Raw genomic sequence first — 25,574 nt, 5'->3', positions numbered from 1 at the left:
TATTCTATACCATACAGCAACATGTTCAGTAATAAAAGCTAACTGAAGAGGGAGGAAGAGGGGCACAGTCCAAGTAATGGTGTTTTGTCTTCCCAAGTCACTGCTACAAGGGATGGAGCCTGGCTTTTCTTTCACCTGCCTGACCATGGGAAGTGGTGAATGAATTCTTTGTTTGCTTTGCTTGCACCTGCAGCTTTTGCTTTACCTATTAAACTGCCTTTACTTTAAGCCATGAGTTTTCTTACATTTATTCTTCTAGTTTTCTCTCTCATCCCATTAGAGGAAAATGAGCAAGCAGATGCATGGTGCTTGGTTACCAGTGGGCTTAAAATACAGCAACAATTATATAAAATATAACATGTTCTATAAATATCTCATAGCATATGATTAAATAATATAAAAATTTATTACAGAGTTCAGTCCTGTAATGTATTGTTAATGATCTATTCATTCAGTTGGTTAATGAATGGACTGACAATGAGTGGCTCTGCTTATAAACCAGCACACTAAATTTCAAAAAGTTTTTAGTGACTTACATTACAGCAAAAATTAAAATAATTTTTTTCTTATCCTGAAACAGGTTTCTTAGAAAGAGTAATCAAACACTGTTCCCTATCTAGGACCATTAGTTAAGTAACCAAGTGTGTAAGCATAAATTCTACATTGAAATTTTCTTGCCTGTTTGTTAGCTTCTAGCCTACTACAAGCAATGTATTTAAACATTTACCTCAAAGAAGGAAATACAGGGTATAGTTACTCTGTATGTTTCTGTACTTGTAACTCCAAATACAGTTTTAAGATATTTCTGTATTTACTGTAAGCTAATAAAGTGAAGATAGATAGTTTGTAAACTGAGGTGTACATTAGTATAATGGTATGCAATTCTCATACAGACTTTACTGTATATTTCCTATATATTGCTATCATAGGCAAGAAAAAAACTCTAGAAGTGTGAATTCTATCTATCTTAATTTGTCAACACACAACACAAATGGCTGATCTCTTTTTTAAGATATTGAGGGGAAAAAAAGAACACAAAAAATAAGCGCAAGCATATTTCAACACACTTTCAAACACACACAAACCCCTGCATCCACATAAATATTTTCTTTTCTCTCCTTTTTCAATTTTACATATTTTCACCATGCCTTATAATCTGTCTGTCCAGTTCATCCAGACAGGTGTTAAGTGGCTTAGGAGGTTGAGGTGGTATCCTTGCCTTTAATGACTTCTGCTGCTCTTGCCTGGTCTGGGTCACCCAGGGCCACAGTCCCTCGTGGTTGACCCTTACCCAGTGTGGGTCATCCATGGACTGTGGCCCTCAGGGGTGTCCCTGCATTGGCACAAGTCCCCCAGAGACCCCAGTACCTTTAGGGACTTCATGGAATGCCTTCCTAAAGTGTGCCTCTTCAGCCTCTAATAGCTGCTTGCATCTTTGTTAGATAGATTTAGGTAGGCCCCCTTATTGCTTCTCTGATTGGATCAAGTTTGGTGTAGTATAGTGAAATTTTGATGCACAATTAATATTTTAAAGTATTTTAATATTTTTAATAATATGTGGTATTCTCTCCTCTTGAGGCAGCCTGGACCCCATTTGAATAGACACACTGCAGCTCATGGTGTTTCCCTCCCCCACATGCCACAACTGCTTACACACATTTCTGCTACAGACTCCACCCTTTGCTCCAGTGAAACACACACTGAAGAATATAAGATGAAAGTTAAAGAAGTAACTGAACATTATGCATTTCAACTGTGAACACAAAAGGGCTGAGAGTCACTTGAAACTGTTATTTTTGACAAAAACTGTCTTTTATTTTGAAAAAAGGATTTTAGCTTTTTATTTCCTCTCAGGGCATTACTTCAGTTATGGTTGTCTCATTTGTAAAATTGATTTTATGTTGAAGCGTTCACCAAAGAGAAGAACTTTGTGCTTTTTTTTTCTGTCTATCCTTTTTTCTCAAGGTTTTGTACTAAACAAATGAAATGTACAAAGGAAGGAACAACCAACAAAAAGTGAAAAGCAAAATACATCAGCCATTTAATCCTTTTTTTTTTTTTTAATTTGCTTCCATGGTTTTGTAAACTTTCTATTTATGAGATATTGTTTTATAACCAGACAGTCCATACCAGTTTTTAATCAAGTTGCATAATTTATACCCTTGACATTGAAATCTGAAGTATATTTTTTATTTTTTCTGGATTATTTCCTGAGGTTAAGGTTTGCAGCAATTTTATTTGTTTTGTTTGCTTTCATTTCAATATTTTAGCTAATTACTTTCCTTTGAAGTTGATTTAACCTTGATTGTTCAGAACTCGGTCATTTATCAAATTTTGTTTGGTTGATTAACTACTCTTAATTCTGTGGAAAAGTACAGGATACTGGATAAAATAACAAAAAAGAAGAGATTTCTTATGATTTATAACTATTTTTAAAGGAAAAGTGATGGTATTAAAATATGCTTTCTAGCAAAGAAAAATCACTGAAAGTTAACAAGCTTCCTAGTTTCATGGTTGACCTTGAAATCACATGAGAATTTATTTATGAGAACATAAATTATAAAAGAGTTAATCTTAACAGTGTTTATTTTTGTCGTGATTTGGGGAAGAGGTAAAACTGTTCAATTACCTCACTTAACATAATTACATAATCATGAAAATATAATACAGAAAATTCACCTCTTGTTGGGTCACACTCAGACGTCATGTGCACTGATTTTCACAGAAGATCTTTAAGTGTTTTATCTATAAAACTGAAAAAAATTGTCTTATCCAAAATTTTAACTTGAGGAACATTTTTCTCCCTATTCTTATTATTCACACAGTTTTCAGAAAACATCAATTCTAACATCATTTTTATTGTCTCATGCTAGTAAAATTCAAGAATAGCTATAAATCTAGATCTCATCTTTACAGAAAAGGAAGCATAATAACACAGTTATAATTGTTATACGCACATTTTATTCCTACCACTTTTCCTTATGTTAGGATCACCCTTTCACTCCCTTCATCCTGAAGCTTTGTAAATTCTCTAAAAAAGCTTATGACCTGTTATTAGCAACACTAATACTGTATTACAGACTTGTGTATTTCTAAATCAATCATACCAGGATTCAGGTGTAAATATAATAAGCAAACTTTGCCTTACCCTTTTATACCCAAGGAAATAATTTCGACTGAAAAGGGTGGATTACAGAAGCAGAATTACTTTTATAGATCATCAGTGCATGGAACCCAGGCTGAGAGAGAAACTATATTAAGATTTTAGAGCAACTATTTAGAGATTTTAGATGAGGTGAAAAAACTCTTGCTATTGAAAGCAGGAATGTCGTTTTTGTGGTAAGGACTGATAAACAAAAGAGTAAAACAAAATAAAAGAAAACAAATTTAGAACAAAGAAAACGAAGAAAAAAAAAGAAAACAAAATTAAAGCCTTCAATGTCTGAAAAAAGGACAGGAGATGTTGCAAGCTGTCACCCATGTCTATGTAGTAGTTTGGTTTCTTATAATCAAAACAATAAGAATACACAGAAATACTGTGTATTCTGCAGATTCTGGAAAGAATAGCTTGTTGTCTGTTTCAGAGACACGTTTAAATCTGGCTTGCCTTTGTCTAATTTGCATTACAGAATTTAAAGTCTTTCATACTACAGTGCCTCTCTTCAGTTCATTGGAATAATGCATCAATTTGTTGAAGTTCTCTCTATTTAAGATTAGAGCATGATCATGTGTGGATAGTGCATTTCTCATAGCTCTACTTCTGAGTACTGAAGAGTCATGAAAATAGTGTAAGTACACTTGTAATATCTGTTTTGACTTCATTGACAGATTTGAGTCAGATGGCTTTAGATTAAATTCACTTTTATACAGAGGACTAGAACTCCTACAGCCCTCTCTCAGGTTGCCATTATTCATGTGAGAGGAGGAACTCTGTAAATTTATGCATTGTACATTTTTAGTAACACAACAATAATTCTAAGAAAGGAAAGACTCGCTCAAGAGGAACAAAGTTATTTTAAGTTTCTTCCTCATAAGTTAAAAAAAGTAGTTCCAAATTTTCCTGAGAATTTCTTGATTCCTCAGGGTATAGGTTTGTCCAGATAAAAGACAGGGAATCTTGTCCAGACTTTTTCTTCTCTGAGCAATGACGTGGTTTCAAAAATGTGAAGTAACAAGAAGAGATTAAAGATACATATGTGCATGAGGTAATGTAAGGTAGCATTGGGTAGGGACACTCATCTGAGAATGAGGAATTTTGGTGTCTTCCTGCTATTATTCTTGTGCAATATATAAACTTCTCAATGCTAATCAGTTTCACTTTCTGACATCTAATACAAACTACACAATACTGTTACAGCATATGAGAAGTAGGACATACAATACAGACACACACTGCTTCTGTGTGAGAGGCAGAACTTTTGCTATACTTAACAGCCCCATCTTTCTCCAGAGGAGGAATCAAGAGTCAAAGGAGAAGGAGGGAAGGGTACAATAATGAAATATAAGCAGGGGGTGAAGTTTGGGTCTATAATGAGTTCCACCAAAAGAAGTGGAACAAAATAAATAAAACATACCAAGAGACATCCTTCTTCTAGTGGAATCAAAATAGAGTAAATCAGAATTCTCATAAATCAAAATTCTTACTGGAAAATGCCATGGTGACACTTCAGAAAAAATTTATAGAAAGTGTAAGACACCATATGTTCCCCAAGTTTAGAGGTAAAAGTTGTACTGGAACTACTTAGGATGGGAGTACTTTTCATAATAGCAGTTCAACTTGTACCACGTTTTACACTTGTGACTAAAGCAGTCTGAGTAGCACAGCAATGTTGATAAAATGCTGAACAGTGCTGGCACAGCATCAAGACCACCTCTATTTCTTACTCTGCCACCCCCCAGCATGGCAGCTAGAGGTGGGCAAGAGTTTGGGACCAGGCAAAGCAAGACACTGACCTCAGCTACCAAAGGAATATCCCATACTCATCATACTCAATCCCATACTCATCTTACTCAATAAAAGCATGGTGCAGAGTTTCCAAAGTACCCAACAAGTCTGTATGGGACCAGCCATTCTTCTGCTGGTGGGAGGTGGTAAGTGCTCGCCTCTTCATCACTTGATTGTCTTTTGGTGATTTTTTCTGTCCTTCCTCTTTCTTTTAAACTCTCTTTATCCTAACCCAAAGGTTTTCTTATTTTTGTTCTTACAGTTTCCCTCTATTTTCCTCTGGGGGCCAGGAGTGAGCCAGGAGCTGGTGGATGCTTAATTGTTAATTGAAACCAAGTCACCACAAAAGTGAAAACACGCTGGAATAAAAAGGTCACATCCAAAAGAGATTCTGTTAGAAAGGATGCGAATCTTGTGTGCTTAGCTGAGATGGGAAAGAATTTTAATAAAATTACTAATTGGAAGGAAGCTGTTGGTGCAATGAAAAATACATCATACAGAACTGTAAGATGATAAAAAAACAAATTGCATGAAAAAAGACTGATTAAAAAAATAAAGAAAAAACACAGAAAGAGGAATAGCAGGTGTGGAAATGAAAGAAAAAAATGGGAGATGAATTGACAAAGAATCCTGTTTTATTACAATATTTCACTACAAAGAGTTCTTTATTCTTTCATGCTGATTTAAAATTCATGCAACTTCACTAAATCTCACTGAATTAGAAAAAAAAAATCACTGAAGTAATACAAAAACAATTTAATGCTTTTAAAATTAGACAATTTAACATATAAAGGAGAAAAACATTTTTAGTATTCCTATACTATAGTGTAGATGTAGACTGTGTATCATACATATAAAATATATACATACTGCATGTACACATTATGTATTAGATGATCTATATGCACACTCTGCATACATATGTAGTCTGTATATATGTAGATAAAAGATATATAGCAAATACATCTCTGTATGTCTACATATTATATAAGTATTATGCATAAAAAAAGCATATGTAGACGGCAGTCAAGTCTGCCTTTGTTTTTGGCTAGGTTTTTTCCATTATTGCTGTACCAAGACTCTCTTAGTCCCAAATAAATGCACAGCAAATATCATTCATCCACAGATTATATAATAGCAAAGGGACAACATCTGTCTAGAGAAGGAGGACAAACTTGTTAAAACAGGTAAAAGGAAAATAAAAAGGAAAATGGGAAGGGGAAAAGAATCATATAATCATAAATTCTTTTTTCTATTTTCTTTTGTTTGTTTTTGGAAAAGAAAAAGGAAGGGGAAGGGGAATTACTATTGACTCTCATTGCTCTTTGTTCTCACAACTCTTTCATTAGGAGGCAATACTGGTTTCAGCAATTGTATCACAGTGTCATCCATCATGTATTGGTGATAGAAATAAATCAAATTAAAACAAGGACAACCAGAAATAAGTAATTGAGGAGAAATAAAGTTGAAGATATACAAACCATTAATACTGAGTTTTGAACATTTCCCATTTTGTGGATCTTCTGTATATCACTATAAGTTGTAAATGCATCTACACAGAATGCACTGGGTCAGAGAGTGACTTCCAGGCTAAAACCCTTGCTGCAGTTATTGCTGGCTCTAGGGATCTCCTCCACTGCCTTTTCACTGAGCTACACCAGATCTTACATGACAGAGGAAGAGCAGATAGCCAACGTAATTCTCTGAGGCAACTTCAGTGATCTCTGCAAAGGCTCTTACAACTGTCTGATTCCTCATCTTAAGAGAGCCTTGAAACCCAGACCACTCAAGCAGTATTAATATCACCAGTCTTTCTAAGAGCAAGACTGTGTTCCTGAAATTCCAGGAAATTTTTAGGTTCTGTTATTCTCAAATCAAATAAAGAAGTAATTCAATAGTTGTTTGCCATAATTACCAGAATTATTAATGATAACAACGTCTAATAATTATTAGGTCTATCTATTCAATTTTATTATATCTAATCACTACATTACATTTGACACAGTAATTTTTCTGGTGGGAAGAACAGACTAGATAAATAAATAGTATTGTTTTTGTTGTTTTAGAATACCTTTCAGATTAACAACTTGGCTCTCCTTCCATTTATCATTCTCATGATGAAAGAAATTCCTTAAAATTTATATCAAAGATTCTGACCACAGGCTTATATTTTTCAACTACTTCATGTTTGGTCCTAGATACAACTAGGTTTTCATCCAAGCTGGCAGCTGCAGCCCTGAGAGGCTGCAATTGATCTTTGAGGATGTATTTCAAGACCAGAAGCTTGAATATCCTCAGTTCAGATATACTTAATATTGAAACATTTCTGTATTATACAGGGACCTTTACCTTCTGGAGGAATTATTTGAATGAGGTTTTCCTGGTACAATCTTGAATAAATGATGAGCTTTTCAAAGCATTTCATAGAGTCACAGAATGGGTAAGATTGGAAGGAACAGCAGTGGGTCCAATCTCTCTGCTCAAGCAGGTTCATCCTGGAGCACATGGCACAGGATTGTGTCCAGGCAATCCTTGAGTGCCTCCAGTGTGGGAGACTCCACAACCTCTCTGGGCAATCTGTTCCAGTCTATGGTTCCCTGTATAGTAAAGGTGTTCTTCTTTTTATTCTTGACATACTTGGCCAGATTTATTTCCCAATCAACCTTGGCCTTCCTTCTCTCATTTCTATTTACTCTAAGAACTGTTGTATATTCATTTTAAGATTTTCCAGCAGATTTTCTATAGGAAAAAAAAGCAGCTCAACCACAGCCCACTAACCATTGAGGACAGTAAATTTCATATTTCTCTGCAGTGTTGAAAAGACTTGACCTGACCTTAAAAATCTGCACTAAGTAGTATCTTCTACAGTGTATGTTATCAGTTGCATCTGGATATTGATGTCCCACATACATTTTTTCCTTAGAGTATTTCTTCTCAGTTTCACATATATTTAAATTATGAGATAGTCTCTGTCTCTTTCCTTCGCACATGCACATTGGACCAATCCTACACTGATATATCCAGGCATTATTTCAATATTACTATTAATCTGTGTATGCTGGAAGGAAATATTCTATTTTCTAAAATTTCTAAAATTATATAATATTATATAATATTATATATATATATATTTATATATATATATATATATATATATATATATATATATATATATATATATATATATATATATATATAATATATTTCTAAATCATATTTCTGATATTAATTGGCCGGGGTAAGGATTATGACTAATTTTTTAAAATAGATTATTTACAACCACTGATATTGCTCATTTGTATAAAAGTAGGAAACTGAATGACTGAATGACGGAAATTCAATAATATCACAGATAAAATTTTGCCCTATAGTGGCAAAATTCCATAGTGGCAAAATTTCTATAGTGGCAAAAGTTGTGTCTAGCTTCAGAAGTCCTTTGGATATGTTTTTCACAGCTGCCTTGCCCAAGCTGAAACTGAACAGAATATTGAAATCAACACTAAGATCTAATTACATTAACTCAAACATGAATGCTATTTGATTTTTAATACAGATCTGACAGAAATTATATTGCTGCTCCCAGTTGTCTTACTTTACTTTCATCATATTAGAAAAATATGGGCATATTGATGTTTTCCTTCACTGTCTCATTGTGGGCTTTCTAAAAACTCACTAAGTAATTAACCTTTTCAAAATACTGAGTTTTAACCTATCTCTGTTCACATTGACTTTTGTGAATTAGGCCATCAAAGTAGTTTTAAAAATCCCACCAATATGGAATTTGCCTCTGAATAATAATTTCCAGAGGTAAAAAAAAATCTTTTTAATTATTGCCAAATTGCCAGGTTTTGTCCAAGAACATCTGCAAAATTATTCATTAAAATTACATGTGCTCTTTGAGTAGTTTTAGTACTTGTTTTACTTTTTAATTTAACAGAAACATAAGGAAAACTATCCTACCTTTTTATACTACATATTGAATCTCTTTGAAAACTAAAATAGGTACTGTTATGAAGGTTTTTTATCCATGGTGTGCTTTTTTTCAGTTTTCACTGTAACGCTTACTCTTTGAGAAGCTTTATTCCATATGTAAAGTCTTCTATAAATCTATTTATCATCTTAATCAATGTCATCACATTGTTGCATTAATTTTAATATGTTCTCAGTTTAAAACTATTTCATTGCAATGGACTATGGACAAAATTTTCTTACAATCTCTCTATATCATCTTTGGAGACATTTTTTAGCCTAAAACAGAAATAAACTGCACTACTAGATGAAGTAGTTTCCTTGTGGTTTTCTCAATCAAGAACCGAATGGCCTATTTAAGTACATTGTCTTGTATCTCTTGCAATAGAAGCTCAAAAGTTTCCGTAAGTATGTAAATCCTTCCCAGTTACAGCAGTATCCGTAAAGCAAAACACAGAGAGACCTACTGCCCTAAATTGCTTACCCTTTTTGGGGGGTTTTACTGAGTGTCTGCATTTTAAAGTGGAATCTTGGTTCTGGTTCACACTTTTCCATCTTTTGTTCTGCATAATTAGAATTATTCTTTTGTTCCAATTCATAACCTATACACCTATTCATATCTATTCACCAAAACAATTTCTCCTTTTAAACTTTGCAAATCTTGTAGAACAAAAATACTTGTTTTAGTATATGGCTGACACTAAATCCTAGTAACAATTCTCATAGCCATCATTGTGTATTTTTCTTTTATGAAGGAAAAAAACAATCTGTAGGAACAGCTACTGATTCTACTCTCAATTAGCATTTCAGAACTGCATCCCTTTCCATTCCCCTTCCATTCCCTCATTTTATATAAAAATTTCTGGAGGTAAGGAGAGACCCTTGGAGATAAAAGTTATAAATCCCCTTCTTTCAGAAAGGCAAGATGGATGACCCTGGATGCTTATAAGCAATGAAAAGCTATGGAAAGGACATGGAGCAAGTCTTCTTGGAATAGCTTTTTCAGTATGGAAAGAACAAGAAGGTCATCAGGAGCAATCAACATGAATATACCAAGACAAAATCATGCCTGAGCAAGCTGAATGCCAGTGAAAATGAACCGAGTGCCTCTGGGAATGAACCGAGACCTGTAAGCCCAATATCTAACTTGAGATTACCAAAGTTTATAAAACAGACTGCAGTCTCAGGAAGCTAAGGAAGTATGGCCTGGAAGAGCAAAACCCGAAGGCAGATGAACTGACTAAATTAAAAGGCAGAAATTCCTGGCAAATCTCCAGGCCTGAAGGTTGTTTTGCTAAAAATAGATTAAAAAAAAAAAAAAAAAAAAAAAGAAAAAAATTTGTTCATTCATTTTACATGCTTTTGTGAAGTAATACAACTAAACCAGCAAATAACTCTTTCAGACAGTGGATGTTATGACTTTACTGGTGGGATCATATTTATAATGCCAGAGGTTCTCTAGAGTAGAAAAGACCTAAACAACATCAGCAACCAGTCCTGATATACTTCTATTTCAGAATCAGAAAAAAATTCCTGAGCAGATGAAGGCTTTGAATACTTTGGTTTCGCTTTACAAAAACTGCTCCATAAATCCATTAGGGTGCTAAAGTTGATGACAATTTGACAGTGGAGAGTTTTGAAGGTAGTCCTTGAAAATAGGGGAAGAAGGATAACACTTTTAAAGGCCTTGTGTGTTTTGGTTGTGTGTGCTAAAACTTCCTCAGGCCTTTCCAACCACTGGAAAATGACAATCAGGCAAGATGATTCATCTATTCAACAGCCATACCTAATTCATACCACCATGTGGGATAAGAATTCCTTTAACTGAGTTCATTCTTTTGGAAATACAAATTCTTTGATATAACCAGAGATTCTTTCTAAAATTTCTCAGTACACTAACATGCAGAAAGCCCTCAAAAGAGAACTTTTGATGCTGTTGTTGCTTTGTTTCTTTTGTTCGTGCTGTGCTAATGCCTAAATCAGGGCATTACATTTAGATGGGAAATGGAAGGATAAAATTTATCTCTAACATTTCCATAATCTAGTTTCTTATTTCATTTCCTAATGGTGATGGGGAAGAATTCTATTCTAGAGAAAGAATAGAATGATGTAAATGATGACAGAAGCTGATGACCCAACTTTAATTCTAACACATCTGACTGTAAATAAATTTGTCAGAATTTACTGCAGACCAGATTATAATTAGAACTAACTTGAGTTTGCATGGGAGTTTTTGCAGGGTTTTGTTTTGATTTTTAATGTAATCCATCTGAAATAAATAAGATTTTTTTTATGACAAAAGTAGAGTGAATTCTGACAGTCAACCTTTGCAGCTTTTCATAACTGAAGGCACAATACAGCAAGAAACTGTCAAGATATTTTTTCCTATAAACTATTTGATAAACAAGCTATTTTTCTGATAACAGATTATTTGTGAACCAGTAAAGATTTATACAAATGTATTATTTAGCTGTGAATGGCTCCCATGAAAAACTGAAAAAAAATGCAGTCTGTGAGTGTTCTTAAACTTCTGGTTTTATTTCTTATTGCTGTTCTTCATTTCAGTGCAGGAGAGCTCATCTGGGTGAAATATAATCTTTTTTTGTGATTGCCTAACTGAAGCTCTTAAATGGGAAAATAAGCAAATGGATTATGAGTATCAAATGAGAAAATAAGACATCTTATCCACGTCCACATTAAAAATGAATACTTTTAATGAATATATTAATTCTTTAAATATTTGTGAAAATAGAGTATTTAGATAGGACTATCCAGAAAATGTACAAAAATGTCTAAGCTGAAATTGAATGAATCCATCTAAAGATGACTTCTCTATTATTTACATAGCTGTAATCCTTAATGCTTAGAATACATCTAGTATGTTAATAGGATTTTTTTGCATTTGATTTTGAACAGTAGATAGGATGAGGACAGTCCCCCTCTTTTATGTACCAGTATACAGTGAGATAAGTCATTTCACAATGCCAAAAACAGCAGTTGTTCCATAAGTATCTACTAGAAGTTTTTTTTTAGAAAAACCTGTTTTGTTTGATAGCTGTGAAGGAACGACTGAAACCAAGCTGCTATGATTTTATAAAGTTGCCTGCTACAGTTTTTATGAGCCCAAACTCTGCTTCACGAGTATAATAAAAGGCAACTAGTGTTCTTGTGTGTGTTTGATTTGTTCAGTGCAGGCAGTGTAATGAGGTCTACAGGAGTTCTCGTCATACAGCTGAGTGGCTGTGTTCTTTTTACTCATTATTTTTTCTAATTATAACTTCGAATTAACAAAAAAAATACATAGAAATATTGGGTATGGGAATTTTGCTATTACATTACTTTTAAGCAATCTAAACCCAATAACTTCCACATTACTGAGTACTGGAACAGTTTGTCCAGGGATGGATGGAGAGTCTCTCTTCACTGGCGAAATTCATGAACCATCTGGACACAATGCTGTGCAATGTGCTACAGGATGACCCTGCTGGAGCAGGGAGGTTGGACCAGATGATCCCCTGTGGTGCCTTCTAACCTGACCCATTCTGTGACTCTCATATGTTTGCAGGTGTGTACGCTTCTGCATGCCCACACACATGTACACTCACATTTACAAGTGTACAGAAGCTGACTTCTCATGGATGAGAACCAGACAAAAACTGGGATTAGGGATAGGCTTGTCAAATCATGCCAGGTCCCGTAAATCAACACAGCCAGCTGAAGCTAAGCTCTATGTGTCTCTCTTTCTTCCAGATTGTGGTGGCATGGTAATGCATCAGCAGAACAGCATAATGGGAAGGGATGTGTAAAAGAGCTGTTATGACAGAAAAAAAATTCAGCTATTTAGAAGTACTTTTGGGCACAGTGAATGAGTACAATATTAATAAATCTCATTAAGTTATGATTTAATTTCCTCTGGGCAAGCAGGAGGAGAAACCAGTGGGTAGACCAAATAATGGTCTCAGATTATGAGAATTTCAGCTTTATTTGAAATAAGAACTAATAGCTCTGGATTTCAGTGAGGAAAGATGGCAAATTTTTCCTTGTTTGTGCTAAACAAAAGAGAAATATCCACACAAACTCAAACGTGCAATTTCCAAATGAAACTAATAAATATGTAAATAAAATCATATCAGTTGGAACAATAGGAGGATACTGTTCATGTCCTTTTAAAAAGTTTGCCAAATATTTATTGCTTCTTGTCATGGTTTGACACTGGCGCAATGCCAGCGCCCCCATGAAAATGCACCTTCCCCAAATAAATGCTGTGAGATGTTATCAGGAACAGAGCAGAGCAGGCCCAAGCTTAATAACAAAGGGAAAAAAAAACTTTATTAAACTACTACTACTACAGAAAGCACATAAACTAAATCCAGGATGAAGACCTTTTAAAACACCCCTCCTCCTCCCAATTCCTAAAACACCCACTATGAAACATCACCCGGGATTCCTGATCAAATTACCACCCTTCAGATAATCAATACTCAAGCTATCAAGGGAGAGAGAAGTCTCTCTTGCACCACAGACCCCCCAGGAAACACAGTTGCCACCTCCTGTGTTTCCCTGTCACACATGGCAACCACCCGGAGAAAATCTGCCAGTGTGACACTCTCTATTCCATGTCACAGTCCATGCTCTCACCACTGTGCATGGACAGACTGCTCATAGGGCTCCTTTAAGGGTGCTTTGCCATGGACCCAAAGATACAACAGTTCAGCTTCTCATCCTGGGACTACAGTCCCCCCCATTTTCCCCTGGGGCCAAGGGTCCAAGAACAGAGATCATCTTCTTCCCGAAGACAGAGGGCATCACCATTCCCTCCTCAGCTTTCTTCTGTTCTTGCCATTCCTGTGCTGTTAGAAGCTGAAGCAGGTCTCCTTGGGTCACCACTGCATCCCCCTAAAATGCAGTCTCTATTGCAGGAGATTTTGGTTCAGTCCATGGCTAACAAGAAAAGTCCAGCCAAAAGCTACTTCATCATCTCCTCCCACCTAAATATTTCTTCTTCTAACATGTCAGGTCCCGGACTGTCTCTCTTCCACTACAAATCAAGGAGGAGTAATATTTTACAAAGCCCTCATTTCCTGGAAAGGGTTAAAAGTTCAGACTCCCTGGACGGCTGATATCTCGATCCAGCATCCCGTCTCCCACGCTGGACATCATCCCCCCCTTCTCCTTGTCCTCTGCCGGCAAATTTCCAGGTGCCGTCAGGCTCTCTGTCACTTTCCCTCTGTGGGGGGAGGGGAACAAAGGCATCTCCGCTTCTCTCCACCCTTCCATCCGCAGGAGCTGGCTTGGTTCCAGACCTTCAGCCCCTCGGCCTACCTGGACAAGGCCACGTGTCTTCCCCTCCCCCACCCAGCCCATGGCTGGGCAGGGGAGATCTGCACTCTCTGATGACCGGAACCAAAGAGACAGTTCCCCTGGGAGTTCTTGCTTTTAACCCCCTGTGTTCTCAGAGGCATGTCCATACTTTCAGTGGTCACTCCAGGTGCCAAAATCCAAACCTGACCACTGATTGGTTTGACCCAACTTCCTGGAAAGAAATTCACTTCCATGTCAAATCACGACACTTCTCTGAGACAATGGTTCTGGTTTCAGTATTAGGGACATTAGGATGTTAATCTTTCAACCCTGACTACACCGTGTATCTGAGGAATAATGGGATACATAATTGCCCTCTAAAAGAAATCATGAATCCTGCTTAAAAAAAGACATTTGGCCTTCCCCATGATGTCTCATAATCCATCCCATAATCCAATATGTAGACACTACAAGTGCTCTGTATTATATAATTCCTTACTATTGATAGCATATTAATATGGAAACAAAATTTAATAACATCATTACAATAATTTGTTCTTTTCCCATTACCTTTTCATATTTTACTTTTTATCCTACTCCTCATTGATGATTCAATGTTTATTTTGGACTCTATTATTTTTGTTAACTAGACATAGTTAGGAGTTAAATACAGAGGTAATGACACAAATAGAGAAAGTTAAATGGTGAGAAACATGTATATTTAAAAAATGTGTGTAGGAAAAAGAATTGATAGAAGAGAGACATAAAAATAAAATATACTGAATCCCATGAAAAAGAAATTACAAACAGAAAGCATGCACATCAGTTAAGGGACTGTAATGAGTAAACTGGATAAAAATAGCCAAATTTCAGTAAAAAAACATAAGTCAGAAACTGAATCTAAATATCTCTTAAAATGACATAAAATAATTTTATAAATGCCTTAATTTCAACCCTACAATACATACTCTAAAGCACTTGCATTTTATATTGGATATACTAAATTCTGTTTTCAAGAATTATTAGAAAGCTTCATCAGCAATACTTCCACTGAATTCTTCATCCAACAAAATTTGTTAGAAATAGGTATTTTATCTATTCTGTAGTATCATGGGAGTTTATGTATTATTATAATATATTTAATTAAATGCATTTTAAAATGCATGAAATACTTGGCCGGAGGCTAAGCTCCCAGCCAGTTGCTCGCTTGCTTTCCTAGCTAGAGTAAAGGTTCCTCTAGAGGAGCATGAGCTGAAAATTCACAAGTAGAGATAAAGATAGTTTAATAAGTGAAGCAAAGTTCCACACACAAGCAAATCAAAGAGAGAATTAATTTACTACTTCTTATCAGCCAGTAGATGTCCAGCCACCACTTGGAAGGCAGCACTTCAGCTTGTGTAACAGGTACAAATCCCATAACCACAAACACAATCACTTCCTCCTGAGCTTTTATAGCTGAGCATGATGCCATGTGGTGTGGCCCATCCCTCTGGTCAGTAGGGGTCAGCTGTCCAGGCTGGTTCCTCCTAGCATCTTGTGCAACCCTGGCCTACTTACTGCAGGGCAGAATGAGAAGCAGGTCCTTGATGCTGTGTAAGGACTCTTCAGCAATAGCTAAAGCATTGGTGTGTTATCAGCTTTATTTTTGTGACAAATGCAAAGCACAACCATGTACTGGTGCTATGAAGAAAGTTGATTAACCTAGTATAACTACTGGGAGCTTAAGGAGAAAATTCCAAGGTCACACTGCTGTGTGGCATGTTTGAGAAATATTTACACCTATCTGCTATACAAGTACTCTCAAAACATGCAGTTGCATGGCTTTAAAGGGATAGATGAGCTGGGAACCACAAGATGAGGATTTTCATTTTACTGGCATGCCTGAGGAAAATAAACAGCATTTATTGCATTTTTTTACTTGTTATGGATACAAGAAACTACTCTTTCCATAACTTGCAATTGGACAAAAATCAAAAAGGTCAATGAAAGTGGCAGTGACAAAAGTGATAATAACAAACATAAAAGCAGACTGAATCTTAACATCAGTGGCCTTGTCTGCAGACATGCATGATTCAGAGCCTTAACTTCTAATTACTTCACAGACTTCTGACCAGCATGAGTTTGTAGGACACATTTCTCTTCAATCCTGCTCTGTACTTCTTGTAGGTCTTCTTCATTCTGCTTTGATGTCTATAAAAATACCCTTCCTCGTGACTGTTCAAAGATCATCATTGGTTGTAGGGTTGGGGACATTATTTTGCTGAAATTATCAAGAAATTTATTTCAGATCAGGAATTTGTGAATTCTTTATACAGGAACTTGTCCTTGAAAACACCCTAACATTAGTAATTCAAATTAAGACCTTGAGTTTGGAGCAGAGAGATTTTAGCATTGGGCCAATAGAAACTTAATGGTGTTCAAGGATCAGAAATGCAAAGGCACATAACACCAGGGGGATCTGGGAAGCATCTGGCTGAAAAGCAGTTTTGATAGAAAGAAAAAGGGGAACACTAGGCTGAATATGAGCTCATAATTGTGCTTTTACATTAAAAAAAAAAAAAAAAAAATCTGACCCCTCTGTGATACACTAGGGAAAGTATGATCAGGCAAATGAAGAACATTGTTATTCCTCTTTACTCAGTGCTGGTGAGATTGCACTTGGAACACTGTGTCCAGTTTGGGATCACCCTGATAAAAAAGAATGTGGAGAAATTGGAGAAGGCTACCAGGACGGTCTGCAGCCTAGAGGACCTAAATAAAAACAGAGATTGAGAGAGCTGGTATTCTTCAGTCTTGCATAAAGAAATGTTTTATATTATATTGAATTTATTATATTGAAATGCAAATTACTGATATACTTAATGCTAAGTGACATAGTAACATTATTTTAAAGTATGATAACTGTAAATAGTAATTCAGTATTTCAGTATTTCAATCTGCTGCATTACAGCTGAGGACAGTTACATTACTTATAAAAATTTTGAGAAGAATTGTTAGGAACAATTATTTTTTTCAGGAAGCAAATCCAGGTTTTGCTCCTACTTATTGATATTTATCAAACCCGGAAGCAAAATTATGTGACAAAAAGTTGTGAATGATAGACATTCAGGTATTTATGGCTTTGCTAACCATTTAGTATAAATTCTTTCATTTAATATATAATTTTTAATATAATTTGGATTTAACTAGGTATTGAGGCTTTCCCTTTAGGCAGCTGCTCCTTCATCAAGCAATTGTCATGGACAGGTGATTATTCTTCCTATTCAGTTTAAATATTATATTTTATAAATGTCAAGATATAATCTTGCATTATAATCTCTATTTCCATCATGGACAGTACACTGTTGCATGAAGTTTTTTTTTTCCCAGATATTTCTTCGAATATGAGTAGCTTTAAAAAGATCCGAATTCTACATTTGGAAGAAACTGGGACATCAGAGACAATCTATCTATTAAATTGCCTTCTTTTTAGTGTAATCTCACCTGTCATTAGGTGATTTTGTTTGGTTATGTTTAGGATCTTAGTCTAGGTTACATTTCCAAATGGAAAGATATTTACCTTGGGAAACATGAAGGTTTGTTATCTCCCTTTTTCTTTCTCTCCCTCTATTACTATGTAGAGAACTTATGTTAACTCAACTTTGGGACCATACTGACTAAAGTATTTCATTCACTATGGAGAAGATAAACACCAGCTGGGATTTACGAAAAATGATCAGTAAATGAAAACCACATTTTGCACAAGTTAGCAATATTTATCAATATGATTCTGTTCCAAATTATAACGTAAATTAAAACATTAAATATAAATTACCTCTCCCTACAGTTAGACATCTTTCCAAAATTCTGGATTAACTCAAGGTAGCGAAGCTACCTTTGATGCTTTTATCCACTATATATGCATTCTGAATAAAAAAACACAGATTCAGGAAGGAAGGAAGGAATTGAAGAGAAGGAAGGAGGCCAGCAGGAGGGCGTGCAGGAGGGCACACAGGCTGGTGTGTTTGTGCACTCTGTGGTTACAGAGTTATAGTAAAAAATTATTAACTAAAAAATAAATCTGTAACAGGTATTTCTAACGTCTTCATGTGTTGGGGTTTCTTTGTACTTTTGTGGCTTCTATTTCTCAATATCCTTCTTTGTTATTAATTGCAGTAACTTATATTAATTTATCCAAGACTAATCTATTTTGCTTGTGATGACAATTACTGAGTGATCTCTTACCTTGACCCATGGATTTTTAAATTTTTCTCTCCCTCTCATATTGATAAATGGAAGTGATATAGTGCCTTGGTGGGTACACAGCATCCAGTCAAAGTCAACCCATCATATCTTTCTATTTCTTTTTCTTTGCCTGCTACTATCCTGCAAAACTTATCATAACTGTCTAGATGACTAATCTCTTTGCATCTTATTTAAATAAATTGATAACCCAGAGATAACTACAACAGTACAGTAAAGTGCATAACTCCCTTGGTTCTATGATAGGGAATTAATTTCCCTTTAATCAGAAGTACAATTGAAAAACTTGCTTGCAGATGTAGAAAATTGCAGAAAATTTTGACTACAGGAATCACAAAAAGAAGTGTGTTGGAAGCAAATGACAGAATGTTTCAAATTACATAAAATTTAGCAAGCTATTTATGGTGCATAACATGGGGTACTCAAACCAGGAATTAATCTAAGTAATTAAATTTTAGGCATTTTTTTAATCACTTCATATAATCTAGAGAGATGGAAGGGAAAGTCTTACGCAAAGAGTGATGGAAAGCAGAATAATTTACAACCACATTAATTTATACAGTTCATAAACTTCAATATCTGACACAACTAAAATAATGTAGTTCCTATTTTAAATTCATCAGTCTGCCTATACCCAGTTAAAAGCAACATTTTCCTCATCTCAATAACTGTAATGCCCAATTCATTGTGTTGGACTTACACTTTCATGATTCACACTCTTCAACAGCACAAATTAATTCTATAAATATCTGATACCAGCAAAATCCTGTCAAAATTGTATTTACTTTACATTTATGTACATGAGTGTGCAAGTGAGTGTGTGCAACTGATCAAAAAATCCCTAGCATGGAAGAAGGCACAGAGGAGATGAGCACCAGCATTTGTGAAGCTCAGGGTAGAATATGGGGAGTGAGCACAGCTGTTGTAAAGAAAGAACAAAGGGACCAGAGAGTGGCCAGAAGACTTTAAATAAATGCATCAGCTGTCTCTTTATCAGCTGGATGGAGCAGCTCTTTGTGTAAACACCCCTTGCTAATTGAATCAAGAGAATCTGTGCATGTCTTCCTGATTAAGACAGACCAATATGGGAGACATGTATACATGTCTCAACCAAACCTAAAGGATAAAAAAAATGAGTGACCAACAAGATATATTTTGAAAAGAGCAACAGGTTTGAATCTCTGTGTTCCTTCCCAGTGACTGAGGCTGCCTGCTGATGTGATAAGAGAGCATGTCAAAATTGGTCATGGCAATCATGTTTAGATTGTGATCTAACTGCATAGAGCAATTTCCATGAGGTGTTTATGTTGTGATTTCACTACATTGCTGTATCACTCTGCTAATTCAAGTGAAGCATGGATTATTTTCAAATAAGTAAATTTGGTGTTATACCCTTTGTGAAATATCTAAAAGAACATGGTCAGATAACAGAAAGTATTCATGTTCCCTTTAGGAAAAGCAAAATTAATGTGACATTAATTTCATTAAACCAAATATTTCGAGAAATATGTTTTTTGTAAAGTTTGTTTCTTAAATATTAGAATTATTTTTTATCTTATTTTAATATTCTCTTTTCACTACAACCCTTAAGCATTTTTTCATCTAACAGACATTTTATAACCAATTTAAAACCATGTAATTTTCACCTAAAGTTCTTATATTAATTTCATACATATAAAGTATGCATATATGATTTGTTGGAAAATAGTAGTAGTAGTAGTAGTAGTAGTAGTAGTAGTAGTAGTAGTAGTAGTAGTAGTGGTATTTAAGTGTAAGGATACAGTTATGGTTTTTCCTTTCCTATTATGTCCTTAATATTGTATTATACTTTTTGCAAGCTAAGGAGAAAGCCACCTCAACTTTTCTTTTTATAGCATCTGCTTCCCTTTAAACAGTATCATGGTCCTGGAATTAGATTATGTCTTTAAAAGAAATTGATCATAAATAGAGCTTACATTTTTATCTCCCCAAATACTTATCCGTATGCTAAATATTTAATGCTGAGGATAAACATCTATTTTGCTTTGGATTAGTGGAAAACCTTGTACGTAATATTTTAAAGTTTTATTTTAGCAAATTTCTTAAAACATGTAATTTATGACAAATAGTAAAAAATTTCTGTTAAAAGCTTGCTCTGGAACTAAGTGTTCATCAGTGTAGTTTTATGGCTTAGATGTGTTGAGATTTATATTTAAGGACATTTATGTCATGTTCATAAAAACCTACATTTTTTCATTTTTCTGATGCAGAAGATGATGTATATTTTACCATTTTATGTCAGTTGAAATGGGGTATTTTTGAGACGATCAATTTTCCTATTACTGCTGCATATTCTCTCACAGACATTTTTGATTATTTGAGGGTTTCATTCTGCTCTCCATCCCTGTCTTCTAGCTCAGGGGGCTATTGGTCTTAGCTCAGGAACAATTGGTCTTATTGTTAGAAACTGAGGCAAATAAGGCATTTATTACCTTATCCATTGTCACTGTGTTTCATCCCACGTGCAATGATGGATGGAGATTCTCCTTAGTGCTCCTTCTGTTATTCATGTATTTATAAAAATGTTTTTTAGTGCCTTTTGCCACAGTAAAGCATTGACATAACCCTTCAAACAGATTACTAGAAAGCGAATTTCAAAGCTATCATCTAGGCTAATAAGTCATAGTTGTGGATGCTGTACAGTCTGAAATGAAAGCTATTAATCTAGTTATTTCTGTGTACAAATCATGATATATGGTTACTGAAGTCTATTAATGTTACAATAAACCAATTAACTGTAACAGCCTGTCAGGGAATGTCATAGAAATAAAGTAGTTATATAAATTGGTAACAAGAACAAAGAGGAAACACCTCATTCTGCCTCAGCATGAATGTCCTTCTGGAGTAATCCTGAAGAGCATAAAAGCATGCACTTGTGAAGAATCAATAAACAGAAATAGATCAAATCAAACAAGTTAAGAAACAAACTGATTCCAAGCATAGTGAGAAAAAACCAAAGCAACAGAAAGGCTTTTCCCAGGAGAAGCTGACATGGGAAATGGCTTGGCTAAGAGACTCACATCTCATGCTAAGACACCAATGCAGCAAAGAAAGGATCTGTTAAATATAAATCAATAACTGAATTTTAATGTCTTGCTTTTTAGTGGCTTTTTACAATTGAAAATGCCCATGGGCCCAGGACCCATTTTTAAGTCATCCAGGCCTGTATGTTCCAGCAGTTCTGCAGCAGCACTCCAACTCCCAGCTCCACCCCAATTCTGCCTTGCCCAGCCACAGAAGGATCTGACTGGTTTGGGGTCACATCCACTTGCTGACATCCCAGCATGGCCCCATCCTGTAATGAATAGTTTCCACGTGTTCCCCAGAGATGCGGGCAGGGCCTTCTTAGTTCCCATGGCAACACTAAAAAAACTACTAACTTTAGCTAAGTACCGATATTGAAATGTTAATTAGCTAATTGCTCTGTTTGTTTTCTCTAAACTACCTGGAGATAACTGGCCTCCCAACCCCCCAACGCTGTCATTCTGGGACTAACAGGCAAATAAAAAACCCTTAGGATCATGTGAGTATTTTTAGGCGATAAAGAAGACCCTAAATCAAAAACTAAACACAGTAGAGGGGTCTAGACAAATGCCCTAGCTGAGGAAGAGGGAAACACATCCCTGATTGACTTTTACCCGTCACCATCACCTAAAAAAGAAAGAGCTGAACATTAATAAAGGCATTAGCCCTGTTCATTTCAATCCCATCTCCATGGCCCTGTTGTTCTGTCTGACCCTGTTTCTAGTCATTGAGTCTGAACCTGAGCCCCTATCCTGCAGTAGCCTTGGCTTGGCCACATCCCCACTTCAGTGGACCACCAGAAAGACTGAGAAACTTATGTTCTTCTCATAGTGTAAATACTAGAAACTAAAGAAACAAACAAAAAGAAACAACAAAACAAAACAAAACAATATCACAAGAAACACAAAAAAGACCCCACAAAAAATAAAGATCTAGAAATTATCAAAATATGAGAAATAATTTACATCACCACTTCTCCTCCCCAGATATCTACCACTTTATAACTACTTGTTCTTGAGGCTGTGGTAGCTGACTGTTGTAATAGAGGATTAAAATCTGCTGTCTCCTCTGCCACTAATCTCTTAGAGAGAAATATGGAACAATTCAGTCTTTTGCATCTGTATTGGTTATCGTGTTTGTTTGGGTTTTTTCCTCTTACTTATATCTTATGCCAAGGAATAATATATAAGAAATAACTACTACTACTACCTTATATGGCTTCCAAAATCCTATTAATTAGATAATAATTTACATGTTCAATTGACAAGTAGTGTTGATATAGGTATTATCATAGCATTAATTTGACAAAGAGCAAAGCAGCTCCAGAGATTTGTTTTAATGGACTTAAAAGACACTAATGGTACTGATAAACTTCAAGAAGCACCTCATTACTAACACCACAATTTTCACTTTGACCCTGAAATAGTATTTCTTTTTTTTTTTTTTCAAAATTTTGAGTCTCCAAAACATAAAAAGAAAAAAACAAATTACAATTTGACTTCCTTTTTCTGCAAAATGGGTTATCTATTAAGAAATTAGGATTCACCTTATGCAGTGTGAATGACCTAGTGTCATTGCAAGATTAGTATTGCATACCAGTATATGAGAGATAGTAGTAGAAATTTTATTTTGAAACTGTCAATCTATAGGGAATATAATGTTTTGATTTTTTTTTTCAAAAGGGGTAATTGGATTCTGTTTACACTTAGACTGCCACTTGAGACAGTGGTTTGACTCTGTCCTTTTGTGTCCACAGATATTTACTTGCACTTGCAAGAGTTTAAGCTGGCTTTAGTGTTTAAATAACTCTTTAAAAGCACATTTTAAAAACCCTAAATCAAACAAATAACCCTCTCTTTTGCTTTTCTATCTTTGTGTGAAATATTTTGCTGCCATATACCTACAAATCTCTTTTAGTTATGATTAACAACTTGATTAAGCAATGAGTTTTTTCCTCAGCTTTTTCATTCATGAACTCAAAGATGAAAAATGTTTCAATCAGGTAAAAACAGACACCCAGAAATAAACAACCAGACATAGGGCATGGAATTTCTAATATAAAGAAAAAAAAAAATCTAACTTCCCTGTCTTCCCAGAGCCAAGAACAAAATATGTTTCACAGAAATATGCCATTCATATTTCTTGGAATACAACATTTTCACTGTTGCAAGAATAATGAATCCATGATTTTGTGCTTCCAGATGGAGGAATTCCAAGACTGATCATGAAAAACCACAGCCAAGAGGAAAGGTGGAAAGGAGGGGAAGACGGCTGGCTGCATTTACTTAAGATGTGAAAAATCATGTTTTCTCACAGTCTTTGCAAAAAAATACCTCACCACTGAGGAAGCAGAGAATATTCTTTTCCCTTTGGGGAGTGAAGCATACTACAGAAAACATGAAGACAGCTGCTCTTACATATTAAAGAATAAGTGTTTTACTTTCTATGGTAATTTTTTTATTATTTTCAAAACAAAATTAAACTAATTAAGAACAACATTAAAACCAGAACTCCACAGAGTTCTTTTTATTTGAAAAAAGAAATAGCAATTCCTGACTTAACAATGCCTGACTTATTCCTACTAAATAAAAAATTAGTTAGTTCCATTGGACAAATTATATTCGTAATTATGGCTTTTTAACATGTGATAGTATCCTGTTTCATCTTCCGTGAAAACAAGCTGTGCACTGACAGAAAATACAACAGGAAGACAATGTGGTAATATTAGGCAAATTATTCAATTTCTGAATATTTTCATAGTCTGGTAATGTTTTATTTGGTGTTTGGCCCCAGGCAGCTATAGCACTCTCGGTACAACAATATTTTTGACTAGCAGTAATAATATCTTTAAAGAAGAAAAATAGAGCCACAGCTTTCTTTTGCATGAAAAATTTTATATATTTATATCTCTATTATACATTACATAGGACAGCTGTAGTGCAGCTAAGTATAACTGAGTTTTCCCAGATTTCTTCCAAACTTCTTTGAAAAAGAGAACCCTTTTGATTTTCCAGATCTTTGAATACTTACATTCCATCATATGTCTCATAATGATTCTTTTCTAGAAAGCTTCATTTGTCAGTACTAACAGCTCATACAGTTTTAAGAATATTTCTCCTTTTCTACCACAGAACATTATTACAACCATTTTGTGGAGCAATACTTGTAGACTTGAGATACTGATATGAGAGACAACTTTCTAGGTAAGTTCAGGAACTGTGAGTAAAGGCGTGAGATTATCTCTTCTCAGTGGTCTCATCACTCACATGCAAGAAGCAGGAAGGGAAAAGTGGAGTGATTTTCCTATAGTTAAGAGCACTGAGCACTGAGGACAAAGGAAAAGTAGTTTGGCACATGAAGACCTGGAAGGGTTTCAGAACAGTAAAAAAAAAAATCACTGTTGGGCTCAAAAGAGGGATCTTGTTAGACTTACTGAGTAACTACAAAGAAAATATCATGAAAGGCACACAAAATTATGTAAATATGGGAAATTCATCTTTTGCACATAAAGTTATGGGATTTAAACTGATCATTTTCATTCTGAAAAAGTTTGTGTTAGTCATGACAGATAGTTCTAAGGAAACATCAACTTAGTGTTCAGTAGATGTTTAAAACAGAAAAATTATTACCTGTTTTTATGAAATGAAGTATGAAGGCCACTTTGTGAGGTATGATTAAGTAAGCTCTAAGTGAAATTTAGAAAGGACAAATAAAGCTGAAGTTCGACAAGTACTGTTATTTGAGAGGATGAAAAAGAATTAGTGAATACTATTCTGACAAGAATTAGGACACCACAGGATCTGCCTCTTTCCCTGTCTAAGTTAGGTGTAGAGTTGGCTTCTATGGCATGAGTAAGTGAAGAGTTACAGTCCAGAGAGTTCAGGTAGTAGGTTTGGTGGATTATGCAGGTTTCAGCAGACCAGTGAAACTGACACAGTCCTGCAGGGCTGGTCCTGTCCCATTCATGTGTAATCACCAGGAGAAAATGGAAGCAGACCTTCTAAGGCTTTGAAATTTTTTCTTTAATACAATACTATCTTGCAACAGAACAACA

Source organism: Vidua chalybeata, chromosome 2 (assembly GCF_026979565.1).
Source record: "Vidua chalybeata isolate OUT-0048 chromosome 2, bVidCha1 merged haplotype, whole genome shotgun sequence".
NCBI lineage: Eukaryota > Metazoa > Chordata > Aves > Passeriformes > Viduidae > Vidua > Vidua chalybeata.
This window is presented reverse-complemented; position numbering follows the sequence as displayed.